Source organism: Neomonachus schauinslandi, chromosome 3 (genome assembly GCF_002201575.2).
Source record: "Neomonachus schauinslandi chromosome 3, ASM220157v2, whole genome shotgun sequence".
Classification (NCBI taxonomy): domain Eukaryota; kingdom Metazoa; phylum Chordata; class Mammalia; order Carnivora; family Phocidae; genus Neomonachus; species Neomonachus schauinslandi.
In genome coordinates, this window is record NC_058405.1 from 136,524,177 (window position 1) to 136,538,630 (window position 14,454).

The window sequence follows — 14,454 nt, forward strand, 5'->3', positions numbered from 1 at the left end:
CAACCACCAACATAACTGCAGAGTTTACTTCACAGGTGAGATATGATGGTTCTCATCTCGTGGTTTTATGAGCCTTCTCATGTCACCACCTAAATTCCTCCAACTGCTGTGAAGCAGCAATACCTGAGTTGTTCAGACCTGGTTTAAGGCCAGGATGCTAGCGTTTGCTTGGAGAGATCAGAAAAGCCCTACGCTTTGCCCTGATGGACGGTCGCCTTCCTAGTTTTGCCTGGGATGAGTTTTGCCCAGGAGATTGTTCTCTAAATGAGCAAATGCTTGCAAAGAGCTCTGTGGCTGTGAAAAATGTGACTTATCTGACAATCGCTTGGTTCACTTGCTACCTGTCTCTTGCATAGTTTTTTCTTTCGACTGCAGTTCCTTAAGAGAGGGACAGATCTTTGCAGGAATCTGTGGCTCCCAGCAGCATTAGGATTGATCATAATATCTAGTGGAGCCCTTTGTGGAAGGGGGAATACACGTTTCACGTGGCTAGAATCTTCTGCAGCAGTGAACAGGAGAGCGAGGCATGGGATGTCAGACCTGTTAACAGAATCATTTAGAGCCACTTGTTTTCTGTGCAGAGACTTTTTCAAGACCCGGGCTGTTTTGCCTGCCTAACGTACTCTGCATTTTCTGCATCAGACCCCACTGCACGGTTCATGACACAAGTTGGAAGAAGCTTGGGGATTGTGCCAATAGACACAGGCACTAACCTTGTCAAAGCAGAAAGAGACGACATACTTAGGGTATGGAGAGGCACTCAGTCCCTAAGCCCCTAAAGCAACTGGGAAGCAAGAGATTTGAAGTGGACACACTTACCCCATGATTGGGTTTCTCTGAAGGCAGCAGATATCAATCATCTCTCCTAAAAGTGCAGACCAGCAGAGGACTAATTCTGAGTCATTTAATGAGACAGCAGGTAATAGCGGCAGTGGAGTGGGGCTAAGTAGCCATGTGCACAGCCGGGCGCAGACCCGGTCGCCTCTCTCGGCCCACACTCCTACGTAGAAAAGGGGTGTGTGTCAGAGGGACAGCTCCTGAAACCGCTTCAAATGGAGGTACAGTTGTTAGTAAATATAATTCAGCTGTAGAGACACTGCCTCACACATACACACCAAGCAATACTGTACTCATGGGATCACTATTAATGACCCCAAACCATAATGACTTAAAACAGGTGACTCAGTCTCCACAGGTGTAATTCCTTGCTTCTTGGTGGGCCTTCGCTGGTCAGGGGCTCAGCCTATGTCTAGCAAACTCCCCTGCTACCTCTTGCCATCATCCCTGACTCTAAACACCATTTTGGCAAGGGGTGTATCTACATTTGTAATTGTTTTATCCCCAGCACCCAGCACGGAACCTGGCACACGGTGGGAAAAATTAATCTCTAGGATACTCTGAGTTTGCACATAAAATGTTTGAAGTAGTTTGCCATCATATATAATGAATATTGTGGTTGGAATTATTTTACTTTCTTGACAAATAAAATTATAATGTGAATAATCAGCTGCACTGAATCAATTCTCAAGTTCTGGTCCCAGATTTTTTGGAGGAGGGGGTATTTAATTATAAATGGGAATTCGGGTAAGAGGCTCAGGTTTGGAGTGTTCCAGAGCTCCGTGGAGGCCACACCACCTTATTCTTCAAGTTAGGACATCTGGGAATGGTTGATATGTAAAATGGTTTTCAAACGTGGCTGCTCATTGGAATTATCTGGGGAACTTTAACACTTCTGATGCCTCGGTCCTGGGATTCTAACATAATTAGTTTGAGGTACCGCTTGGGCATTGGGGGGGGGGGGGTTTAAAATTTTCCCAGATGATTCTAATATGCAGCCAAGTTACCAACCAAAGTAAGACTCTTCTCTTCTGCAGAGATGGATACTTAATGTTACCGATGATGAGTCTCAAGTGACTTAATCCATTTATTTTCTTAAGTCCCCAACAAAGGGAGATGGGTTCCATCCTCCATGGAAGTCACTGTTTCTCCTGAACACCGTATTTGGCAGATTGGTGGCAGACATCACAGAGCCTGTTTTGTTTCCTTCTTTATAATGGACACCTCCCATTTTATGCTTTGGGTTCTCTCCATCGTTCACCCCACCCCCCTTATCCCTAGCTCTCCACTAGCTTTAGAGTGGAACATAATCCCCCATTCATCGCTCCATCTCGTGGGCTGCCAAGAACATTTGGTTTTTAAGGAGTTTCATACTAATTACTATGAGGAAACTGGCATAGAGCAATGAAACATAGGGAAGTTACCAAGGTTCCAGAATTTCTAACCATCTGGATAGTGGCTGTCTCTTCTAGAGCTCATGCCCTTCCCCTCTGAGACAGTGACTGGAAGCTGGGGCCTACCAAACCTTTACCCTGACTTTCAATTTCTTTTCCTCTCAGAGGAAGGACATGACAAGATAACCCCCAGCCCCCACCACTGCTGCAGCGTCCAAGCAGATAACAGGTAGCTCCTGGTCCTAAGTGAGCTGTTTTGCTTGTCTGAGACCCTCCAGCCTATAGGATGGGTACCCACTTTACTGCCTTTATTGTGTCAGCCTGGGCACTAACCTCTTTTAAAACATTGCCTCTGTGGAAAAAAATGTGTTTCAAATTGTAAACAACTCACATGCAAATGTACTTTTTGGAATTCAACCTGTTTGCAAGTTGGAGACAGCTGATCCTTAAAACGCAGTAAACTTTACTCAAAGGAAAGAACTCATAATGTGAATTAACCCATTGTTTCAGCCTTAAGCAGTAAATAATACTAGCAATAAAACCAAGGTGCTGGAAAGTTTCAGAAGGTCAATTGGGAACATAATGCGTGGCATTATTGTGTTCTAGCATAAGCTACAGCTTGCTTTTGAGGTGATTGCCAAGACCCGAGAAGGTGCCTGGGCCTCAGAATTCGCATGAGTTTGGAATACAAGCATAGATCCCTTACTGGGAGCCAAACATATTAGATATAATTTAATTTTTAAAAAAAAATTTTTTTATTGTTATGTTAATCACCATAGTGGAGAAAAAGGGAGGGAGAGGGAAAGAGAGGAAGAGGGGCTGAGTTTTTGATGTAGTGTTCCATGATTCATTGTTTGCGTATAACACCACGTTCTGCTCCATGCAGAATGTGCCCTCTTTAATACCCATCACCTGGCTAACCCATCCTCCCACTCCCCTCCCCTCCAGAACCCTCAGTTTGTTTGTCAGAGTCCATCACCTCTCATGGTTCGTCTCCCCCTCTGAGTCTCCCCCTTCATTCTTCCCCTCCTGCTATCTTCTTTTTTCTTAACATATATTGCATTATTTGTTTCAGAGGTACAGATCTGTGATTCAACAGTCTTGCACACTTCACAGCACTCACCATAGCACATACCCTCCCAATGTCTATCACTCAGCCACCCCATCCTTTCCACCCCACCCCCCACTCCAGCAACCCTCAGTTTGTTTCCTGAGATTAAGAATTTCTCATATCAGTGAGGTCATATGATACATGTCTTTCTCTGATTGACTTATTTCGCTCAGCATAACACCCTCCAGTTCCATCCACATCGTTGCAAATGGCAAGATCTCATTCCTTTGGATGGTTGCATAATATTCCATTGTATATATATACCACATCTTCTTTATCCATTCATCTGTTGATGGACATCTTGGCTCTTTCCACAGTTTGGCTATTGTGGACATTGCCGCTATAAACATCGGGGTGCATGTACCCCTTCGGATCCCTACATTTGTATCTTTGGGGTAAATACCCAGTAGTGCAATTGCTGGATCGTATGGTAGCTCTATTTTCAACTTTTTGAGGAACCTCCATACTGTTTTCCAGAGTGGCTGCACCAGCTTGCATTCCCACCAACAGTGGAGGAGGGTTTCCCTTTCTCCGCATCCCCACCAACATCTGTCATTTCCTGACTTGTTAATTTTAGCCATTCTGACTGGTGTGAGGTGGTATCTCATTGAGGTTTTGATTTGGATTTCTCTGATGCCAAGCGATGTTGAGCACATTTTCATGTGTCTGTTGGCCATTTAGATGTCTTCTTTGGAAAAATGTCTGTTCGTAGATATAACTTAATCTTCACCACAACCCCAAGGATTAGTCTCTATTATTACCCATATTTTATAGATGGGTAAACTGAGACACAGAAAAGTGACATAGCTTTCTTCTAGCATAGAGCTCATGAATGTCTAAGCTATGACTTTCATTAGGCAACGTGACCGCTGAGTCAGCACACTTCACCATGTGCGGGTCCCAAGAGTCGGGTAAAGGAGGCTGTCTGAGTCATATATTATACCTAAAGATGAAGGAAAAAAACAAAAAGAGGACAGACACTGCCTTGGCCCGGGCAGTTGTCTGTGCCAACACTCTCAGAGGGCTAAGGATCTTGTGTGAGTGCGTGCGTGCATTTGGAAGGGCACATGGCATATTTAACCGTAAATGTATTGAAGGGTTGGGCTTTGGATGCCTTGATTGTCAGATTTCCACAACACTATTCTTGCTCAGGCCTGAGGGCCCTAACAGGGAAGTCCCTAGAGTCTAGACCTTCCTTCTTGTGGTCTTAAAAACAACTGGTTTTGTCTACTTAGGTCTCCATAAAATACAGTCAGCTTTGCCTTTTATGAATTTCCAATGTCATTTTTCAAATTTGCTTTCCTCTTAGAGAAAATCCTTTTTTAAGAAAAGATTATCAAACCTCTAACAGCTAAACAAGTATATTCTGGAAGTATTAGTAATTTTACCCAAAACAAATGGTGAATAAATATTTTATAAGTCTCTTGAGTAGAGAATCCCAGTTCTTAATTTTGGGAATAGTTTTTATTATTTGTGAAGATTCAGCTATGCCTCTCCTAGGAATAGGTTGTACATTTCCCTGGCCTTGGGGCAATAGGATAATCGCTGGTCCATTAAAATAAGCGTCAATGCACCATAAACTAGTATAGTTTTTATTGGAGGGCAAGGAATGAAGTATGAGTAAGATGCACCACAGTGTGAATAAAACATATTAGGGACCAAGGAACTGTGCATTTATATTTCCACAATTTTAACCCACAGTTCTCTAGTGCAACAATCTGTGAAGACAGGAGGCATTTCCATAACTCTGTTGGTGGCACGCTTGACCCGAACCAATGTGATGCTGTTTGTGGTCCCTGAAAACCCTTTTTCAAGTGCCTATACATATGCTTTGCTTTAGAAATTTTAATGTGTTTGATTACTGAGTGGTGCCCAGGTCCTGCTGTAGATGTCATAAAATAGACAGTGTATACACAGTATTAATTTTTTTAGTGGCAAAATTCTAAATTCTGAAAAACATGAGGCTCCAAGGACTTTAGATACAAGATTGTAGACCTTTTCAAAAAGGAGCATTTGACTGACATATAAATTCAGCAAAACACATCACTTAATCTGCTTTTTAAAATTCATCCATCACTGTGGCGCCTGGCTGGCTCAGTCGGTTAAGCATCCGACTCTTGATTTGGGCTCAGGTCATGATCTCAGGGTCGTGAGATTGAGCCCCGTGTCGGCCTGCGCACTGGGTGTGGAGCCTGCTTAAGATTCTCTCTCCCTCTCCCTCTGCCTCCTTCCTCCCTCTCCCTCTTTAAATAAGTAAATAAATAAGTAAATAATAAAATAAAATGCATTCATCAATTTAATTAACAAGTATTTATTGAATTTTAAGGCTGACGACATAACTGTGATTAAAACTAGAAACAATCTCATGAGAAAGGCAAAGCATTTAATTGTCGCACATAGGACTATAGACACACAAAGTCGGTTAAAGACTCAAAAGGACTTTTGCTATCACCCAGCCTACAGAATATATGTTTAAACAACTTTTAAGCTGATTGTGCCGGCATCAAGTTTCCACGGTGCTGGAGCTAAAACGTAAACACGCTTCAATGTAGATGCAGTGCTTCATTGCTTCAAAGTGGAGGTGTATGAAACAAGGATGTGTGTGCCGACCCACAACATGGAAGTGTGAGGTAGTGGAAGGAATGCCATTTGCTCAAAAGAAAGAAAGAGGGCAAATATACTGAATTCTACCAGGCATGGCTGGAATTCAGAGTATTTATTTTGATGTCTAGTTAATAGTGTGTGTGTGTAACTTGTTTAACATTTGCAACTGCTTGCAATATATGCCCATCAATCCTGTAAAATAGGTTATAGATGTGATAGCCGAGGCTCAGAGAGGTCATGTAATTTGCCCAAGTCACATAACTAACAAGTGGCCGAGCCCTAAATTGAACACGATACTGCTCCTGGATGCTCAGTGTCCGTTCGCATGTGGGGCATGGGTCAGTGGGGACTAAGGTGGCGGGGACAGCACGGGACAGTGAAAGAACTCTGGATTTGTAGCCCGGGGAACTGGGTTCAAGTTCTGATTTTACCACTAACTAGTTCTGTGATTTTGAGCCTTACCTGTAAAATAGAGATGAATAATTACTTCTTCTCTGCGTGGCTGTGAGGGCTGAATGTATAGCCATTACACTGGCACAATTAAACATCTGAAAACAGTGTTGATGAAGTTCAGAATGATGGGAATGCTATCCATACACTATGGGTAGGAGTGTAAACTGGTAAACCTTTGGGAAATAGTTTGGCATTATCTTGTTAAACTGAATATGACCATCACTCCATGACCCAGAAAATCCACAGAAACAGAACCTTGTGCACACGTACGCCAGCATATATGTATAAGAATGGTTTTCTGCAGCATTATTTGTAATAGCAGCAACCTGGAAACAAGCCAAATGTCTACCGACAGGAGAATGGATGTATCAGTTGTGGAATATTCACACTATGGAACATAAGAAAATAGTGAAAGGGAATGAACTCTAGTAAATGAACTTAAAAAAAAAACCAAAACTATGGTTAACTTTTAAATCCACTGTTGAGGGAAAAAAAAGCAATTCTCAGAAGAACACATACAGTGTGCTACCATTTTTTGTAAAGGAATAAGACAAGCAAATTAAAAACATCTTGTTCAGAAATAGAGCCATGTGAGGTCAAATTATTTTCGAATAATAAGGGGATAATAAACTCAGAATTCAGATTGTAGTGACTCTTGTGGGGGGTAAGGTGTAGCTGGGTGTGTGGGGGCGGTGCTCTGAGATAAGCACAATCATAGATTTAACATTATGAATGATGTTCTGGTTCCTCTACTCGATGGTGGGGTCACAGATGTCAATTATTAAAAATTATTTTTCAGAACATATGTATTACACGTAATCTTTTTGTGAACATCAAATGCTACGTAGTGCCCATTAAAAAGCCCTATATAGTGCAACTCTAGGTCTTTTGAGGAATTCTACCCCCTGCTCCCCCTGTCCTCAGCATCTTGTCTAGAAGTAGACACACACAGTAGATGCCCAGGAGGGATTTATCACTTAAACTGATAATACTTGGCTAAAAAGAAATTTAAAAGATACAATATTCATAAAGTGCTTTGCAAATGAAGAATGCGATACATACAATAGGTACGATTAAAAGAGAAAACTTACGGTAATACCATTTAGTTCCCACTCTCTCAAGACTGAATTGCTTTAATTAATGATCTTGCGAGGAAATGCCTGCCAACACTTGCACTGCAGATGCCTAAAGCCCTCCAACCCCCTAGTTTCTGATGGAACACCGAAGTTAGGAGTTTATTTCCAACCTGTTTCTTCTCTTCCTTTTTAAGAGTAGAGCGAATGTTTTCTTTTGTCGTCGTTGGGGGTGTTGGCAGTGCAAGGAATACTTGTCAGTCTGAAAATACTGAAAATGACGAGGAAAGAAGAAACACACACTCTTCTTCAAAAACACTTTTCTCCATTCCGGCGGGAAAACCCCAAGGTGGCGGTTAAGGCGATCCACATTATTTAGCAACAAAGAGGAAAGATCTAAGTGTGCAGTATGCAAAGGCAAATAGCGTGCGTTTATCCTTAGGTGTTGTGTGTTACCTGAACTTTGTCATTCACCCATGACGCAAAGCGTGATGAGAAGATGACTCTTCATTTTTCCCACTCATGGCCCGCTCTCTGTGATGTTATTATTTCCTCTTTTACTTAGATTTTAAATGTATCCTCAGCTCAACCTCTTTATTTTTGACGATCTCTTTGCCCTGCGCATCTGGACATTGCTCCTTTCTCCAGAATAAAGAGGGAGAACTCAGATAGAAATTCTTTGTATGACTATCAAATAACAATTAGAGTTTTGTGTGTGTGTGCCTTTCAATGCCGTACTGTATTTTCCTTCCTCCAAGCCGAGGCAGCCCTGAAGTGCAGTTATAAGTCTGTTTACACCACCCAGATATCAAATTGACTTGCTAATGGTAACTCTTCCTTGGTATCCATGGGTTACTGTGTCATGTGATTTGACATCAAGTACAGACAGTGCTGATTAGGAGCATCCAGCTCTGTCCATCTCCGTGCATCACTGAACCATCTGGTCATTTATTCACTAATAAGCCCCTAATGGCCCAAATATTCACCGGCCTGTCATTGTGACATGGCATAAAATGCCTACATCTTTCAACTCGCTTTGACATGTTGCTTGTTTCACATCAAAACCCGTCATTTACAGGAAAAGAGCTCAGAGGGGTAAAAACTTGACCTAATCTGCAGTGTTAACACAAAGACAGAGGCTTGGTATCTAGTAGCCTGACGGAAAGCATGTAAATGGGCAGGAATTCATTTTGTACATTTTTTTTCCGTTCTCATTTTACAACATTCTTTAAGTTTGGTATCATTCCTAATATGGGATTTTATGTGGGCTCTGCGTCGAAATATCTATTCTGTATCTGTTTAAATAGTAAAGAGTGCTTTAAAAGGAAAGAGCTTTCTGGAGACATGGAGCTTGCCTGCTTACATTTAAATGGGTAGGGAAAAAAATAATACAATATGGATCCAAAAAGCCAGTGTCTGTGATTCTCAGAAGACTATGGTTTGTTATTTTAACACTCTTATTCTCCATCCTTCTCCAGCTTAATATGATGCTTTTACACATTATATCCGGATATCATAGGAAATGTGAGATTATCCACGTTTGGAGCATTTGATACGATCACCAGGGCAATAATGAAAGGTTGTAATCCTTACTTTCAGTCACAACCAGTAGGAAAGAGAGGCCAAAACTCTGCAAACAGACTGGCATAAGCAGAGTTAAGATAATAAAAATTAGAAGGGGTTAAGGAGGGGGAAATGCAGCAGTCTAGCACATTCAGTGCTGTTGAAATCTTGGTCCTTAAGTGGAATGAAAACATCTTGTAACTGAGGTTCACTAGCTGATTTGAGGTGGTTCATATTTTACCGACATTATTGAAATGGACATTTTTCTCAAAAATCTCCCTACCCCATGTGTCTCCTTTTATTATCTTGATTTAAAAAAAAAAAGTTTCTAAAACTCACATGCTGGCATAATTTAGGTGTCGAACATCATTTTCCCCATTGTCTTCCCTCACCCTTCATTGAGGCCCAGTGCCCTACCTATCCTCCATCCACATCAGTAGGCTGAGAGGACATAGCACCGTTCGGAAGATTTCTCATGGCCCCAGCACAGGGGGGCTGGTGGTGGTGTAGAAGGCCGATCTAGGGCTTTCCAATTTGGCACAAAAGGTGGCATGGACACACTGGTTTATCTGCAGCTGGCTGGCTTTCTTTGTGGGCACAGCAGAGCCTGGATATAGTGCGGTTGGTCCCAAAAAACCCATTTGAAGGTTGGCTCACACACCTGTTGGGCCCAACTGACCTAGAGTTGGGCCCAAACCAGCACCCCTTTGTTCCTATTTGCTTCCCATGGGAGGAAGCCAGAACCAGAGCCTCCTCTGAAGGATGACAAGCAAGGTAAAACTCACCAATGAGCCTTCGCAAGTGCTCTCTCCAGTCTGGTTTTCTGATTTATTGATGTAGACCTTTTCAAAAAGAGCAGCTTTCAATGCTGATTTGAAAATAACCCAAATGCACTAACTGCCTCAGCAGTAGCTTTTCAAAATTTAATTTTCTTTGCCCCTCTATTCAGACACAGTCGACTATGTTGGTCGTTAACTTCCTCATCCTCTTGTGACCACTCATTCTCCCTTTGTAGCTTTATGAAAGTTTCCGCACAGATAATGCTCAGTCTTTGTATCACTCTACAAGACCACAGCAAAGCCTCTACACTGTGAACCCACAGTTTTACAATGAAGGAAAACTCAAACGTCTCCTTTTTCTTTTGGGATCTAATATTCCTGATTCCTGGGATAGTCCTCACTTAAAATATTCCTTCCTGTCATGCCCTTAATCAGCCTTGCATGAAACCAACCTCAAGGCTTAGTGCTTTGTTCAGACAACTCGCATTTATTTGTTTACCCATTCAGTTGACAGACACGAATTGAGCATCCAGGTTTTTCTAGACGCCAGGGATGCAAAGATGACTAACATGATACTCCAGCCCTTAAGGAGCTTACAGTGTAGTAGTTTTTCCAGGATATGGGATTTGGGTGCAGGTGGGCAGACATCAATAAATGAGGGTTACTGGGGAAGACAAAAGTTGGGAATTACCAAGGCTTGGTCATGCAGAAACAAGTTAACTACAAAACAATAAAAGAAGAGAGAACAGTTGGAGGTAGGATGGGACTATAGAGGAGAGTGGAATACCTGGGTGCTCTTGAACCTTCATCCTCTTGTACACAAGGACCCACATAGCCCACTCAGTCACCTCCCAACTTTCTCTCCCTCCTGTTCATAGCCTTTCCTCTCAGCACCAGTAAGGGAAAAGTGTCTTCAAAATAGAAAAATATTTTAGCATGGAAGGGAAAGAGAAGGAAAGAGGGAGGGAGAAAAGAGGGGAGAGGGGAGGGGAAGGAGGAGGACAATAACAACAGAGAGGTAAGGAGGGAGGGAAACTCTTGGAGGAGTGCCAAGCCCTCTGAACCCTAAAGCCTCTGAATTAAATATCTCAAAGTCCCTTACCTTACAACAATAATCAGTGGCTTTTCCCAGCAGGTGCTCATTGGCCAGCCCTATGCTGGGTTTACCGGGATAGGAGGAAGGCCTAGCATAGGAGACGAGCTCCTCCCTTCTCTGTCTCATCATACGCACACCTTTTCACCTCTCCTCAGTCCTTTCTAATATCTATTCATTTACCTTTCTCTTGATCTCCCATCCATATTTTCCTCCATGATGTGTCCTCCATGCTTTTCTGAAGAGTTGGGGACGGGTGGGAGGGGTGCCATCAGAAGGGTTATGTCCTTGGCTCTGTTCTTCCAGCCAGGGGGAAGGATTAGAGAGTCATTCATCAGTGGGATTCCAAGATTCTCACAAGATTGCTGGGGTTACAAAAGTGATTACTAGAATGCACTATTTTGTTTGTTTGTTTGTTATTCCTGATACATAGGATAATAAGTGCCTAGGAGTCAGGAGATCTATTTTGTTCATCTAAGTGTCTGACTGTGAGTGGCTGGTCATTGTCCTCCCATTGGACTGCCTAGGTGTTTGGAGAACCACTAATAGAACATTCCTGTGAAACCTTTTACATTTCAGAAAACTTACAGAAAACAGAAATTGAAATCGTGGGTACACACAATAAGGTTATCTAAGTAAATAAAAAGAAATCCGATTTCTTTTTTTTTACTCAGGTAAATATATAATATAAAATTTACCATTTTTACCATTTTTAAGTGTATAACTCAGTGGCATTAATTATAATCACAGTGTTGTGCTGCCATCACCACTATCTATTTCTAGAACCTTTCATCACCGTAAATAGAAACTCTATATCCATTAAACAATAGTTCCCCATTATTCCCTCCCCCTAGCCCCTGATAACCTCTAATCTACTTTCTGTCTCTATAAATTTGCCTGTTCTTGGTGTTTCACATAATTGGAATTCTACAGCATTTGTCCTTTTGCATCTGGTTTATTTTACTCAGTGTAATGTTTTCAAGGTCCACCTATGTTGTATTGTGTATCAGAACTTCATTCATATTTATGGCCTAATAATATTCCATTGTTTGTATAGATCACATTTTGTTTACCAGTTCATTTGCTGATGAACACTTGGGTTGTGTCCACCCAATTTCTTTGATTTTGTTTAGAAGATTATCGAATGATGCTACTCAAAACTGGGGGGCGTGGGGCGGGGGAAAGAGGCATCACCTAATTAGAAAGGCAATAGAGGATATAAAGAACTTGGGTCCTAGTGTTAGACTTGGGTTCCAATCCTGTGACCTTCCTACCAAATGCCCAATTTTACACTTACCTTGGGTAAGTCAACATCACCTCTCTGCACATTAATTTCTTCATTTTTAAAATGGGAATCATAATACCTATTCCACTGAGTTCTTGTGAGACTGAAACACAATAATGTAAAGCACTTTGTACATTTTTGGCATATAGTTAGCAGTCAATAAATAGAAGACATTTTTCTTCCTTAAGTGAAATCTGAAAGGTGAGCATCTCTCACAATATGGGGTTTAGAGGAGGTAGTTAAAGAACAATAAAGGAGAGCTTCACTGATGAAAAGTTTGGGAACTATTGAGGCTTAGTGGTCTCTAAGGTTGTTTCTAAGCTCTAAAGTTCTATAACTTGGTTAAATTTTCAGCTTGCCTCCAATGACCTAGAGGAAAGAAATAAAATGCATTAAAAAATCAGAGAGGCAAGTTCTATTGCATCATTGACTCCTCTGGAACTGCCTTTAGCATATGATTTAGAGGCAGTGAACAAGCAGATTGTCTTAAGATTAACATCATTAAAACAAATTTGTGAATGCCCATCTATTTGTGTGGTACTTTCCAAAGCACTGTTTGTAGATCCATTCATTCACTCTGTGCTAATTATTGAAAGTTAGCTCAAAGTCTCTCTTCCAGAGGGACTCTCCGTTGGGTAAAAAACATGGTAAGTTAAGGAAGCATGCAAAGCAAAATATGATAAAAATCAAATGAGTAGAAAAGGAAATAATTCCTCTAGGATCTCAGAGAAAGACTGTTTACTGGAATAAGATTTGTGAAGGATGCCAGACATTATGAGTACCTTGAAAATAGGGTGGGATTTGGAAAGACAGAGATGACAGTATGAGTACTCAGAATGGAGCTAGGGTAGAAAAATGCATAAAAATAGAAATGAACAGAAATATATTTAAAGGACTATAAGAGTAAGAAATCATGACAGTTAAGAGGATGGAATTTGAAATTTACTTAATATCCATTAAAAATTTTTATTGATCATGTGGGTCGGGTACTGAGTTAAGCACTGGAGAGTAGAAACAGTCCTTACCTTTGTAGAATTTACGGTCTATGTCTATTGGCATAGACAGAACTATAGGCAACTGTATCTCCACCAATTAGTAGCTACTTGAACACGAACAAGTCACTTAATTTTTGGTAATTCTTAGTTTCCTCATCTACATAATGAGGATGGTAATAGCTCTACAAGGTTGTTGTGAGGATTAAATGAGATGATGAGTTTGAAGCACTTAACATAGTGCCTAACATACAGTAAGCCCTCACTAAATGTTAGCTGCTGTTGCTTGGTGTGATGGTGGTGGTGGTAATCGTAGTAGGACCACTTGGAGAGACGGGGAGAGATTGTGTTGGCAATAGTGGGGATTGTAGTTGGAAATGGAATTTTGGCCAAATCCATGAAGTCACTTCAATGTCTGACCAAAGACTTTGGATTTTATCTTTAGGCAATGGACAACCATTGAGGATTTTTGAGCAAGGAAGTAAAATGGCAACACTAAGCAGAACAGACTTGGATTGGCGGCATGGAAAAAGAACAAAGATAAATGAGTCTGTTAGGATATCACTGCAACCAAAGCTGCAATGGACAAGAGAAGTGAAAATGGAAATTAATAAAACTCTAAGTTTTCCAAGTTTGGTTAACTGAAAAGGATGCTGGTATGATGGGATCAAGCAGGAGAATAACAAATTTGATTTTACAAATTGTTGGACTTGAAGAAATCCAAAAACATTCAATTGGAAATAGTCATCAGTTAACTGACCATACAGATTTGAGGTTTGGAAGAAGTTAAGAACTAGAAATATAGTTTTGTGAATCATTTAAATAGAGATGATAGCCAAATGGATGACTTCTCCAAGACAGAGCGTATATGGGTAAATGACTGAAATCTAATGAAACCTTGGGAAAGATCCGCAGTGAAGCATAGGATGAGAAAGAACCAGCGTAAACCTGGTCAGTGTAGGAAGAAAATCACCATCACAGAGGTCAAGGGAAGAGAAATTTGAGGGAAGGTAGAAGTGGGCACTTCTAGCATCTCACTCTGTTAGAGTTCAGTAAAATGGAGGCGAGTCTTCCGAAGTCAACCGCAGAGGCTGCTTGCTGTGCCTGGTGGTGCCATTTGCAGGGTCTCCTGTGTTAATGGTACCCTAATGAGAAAAAGCAAATATGAATAAAGTAAAGCATCATTAGGAATGGAGTAGCCTGTGATGATCTAGACAACCCCACCTTCTTTGAAGGTCTGGGGAGGAGTTTGAGAGAGTTTTGTGCAGAG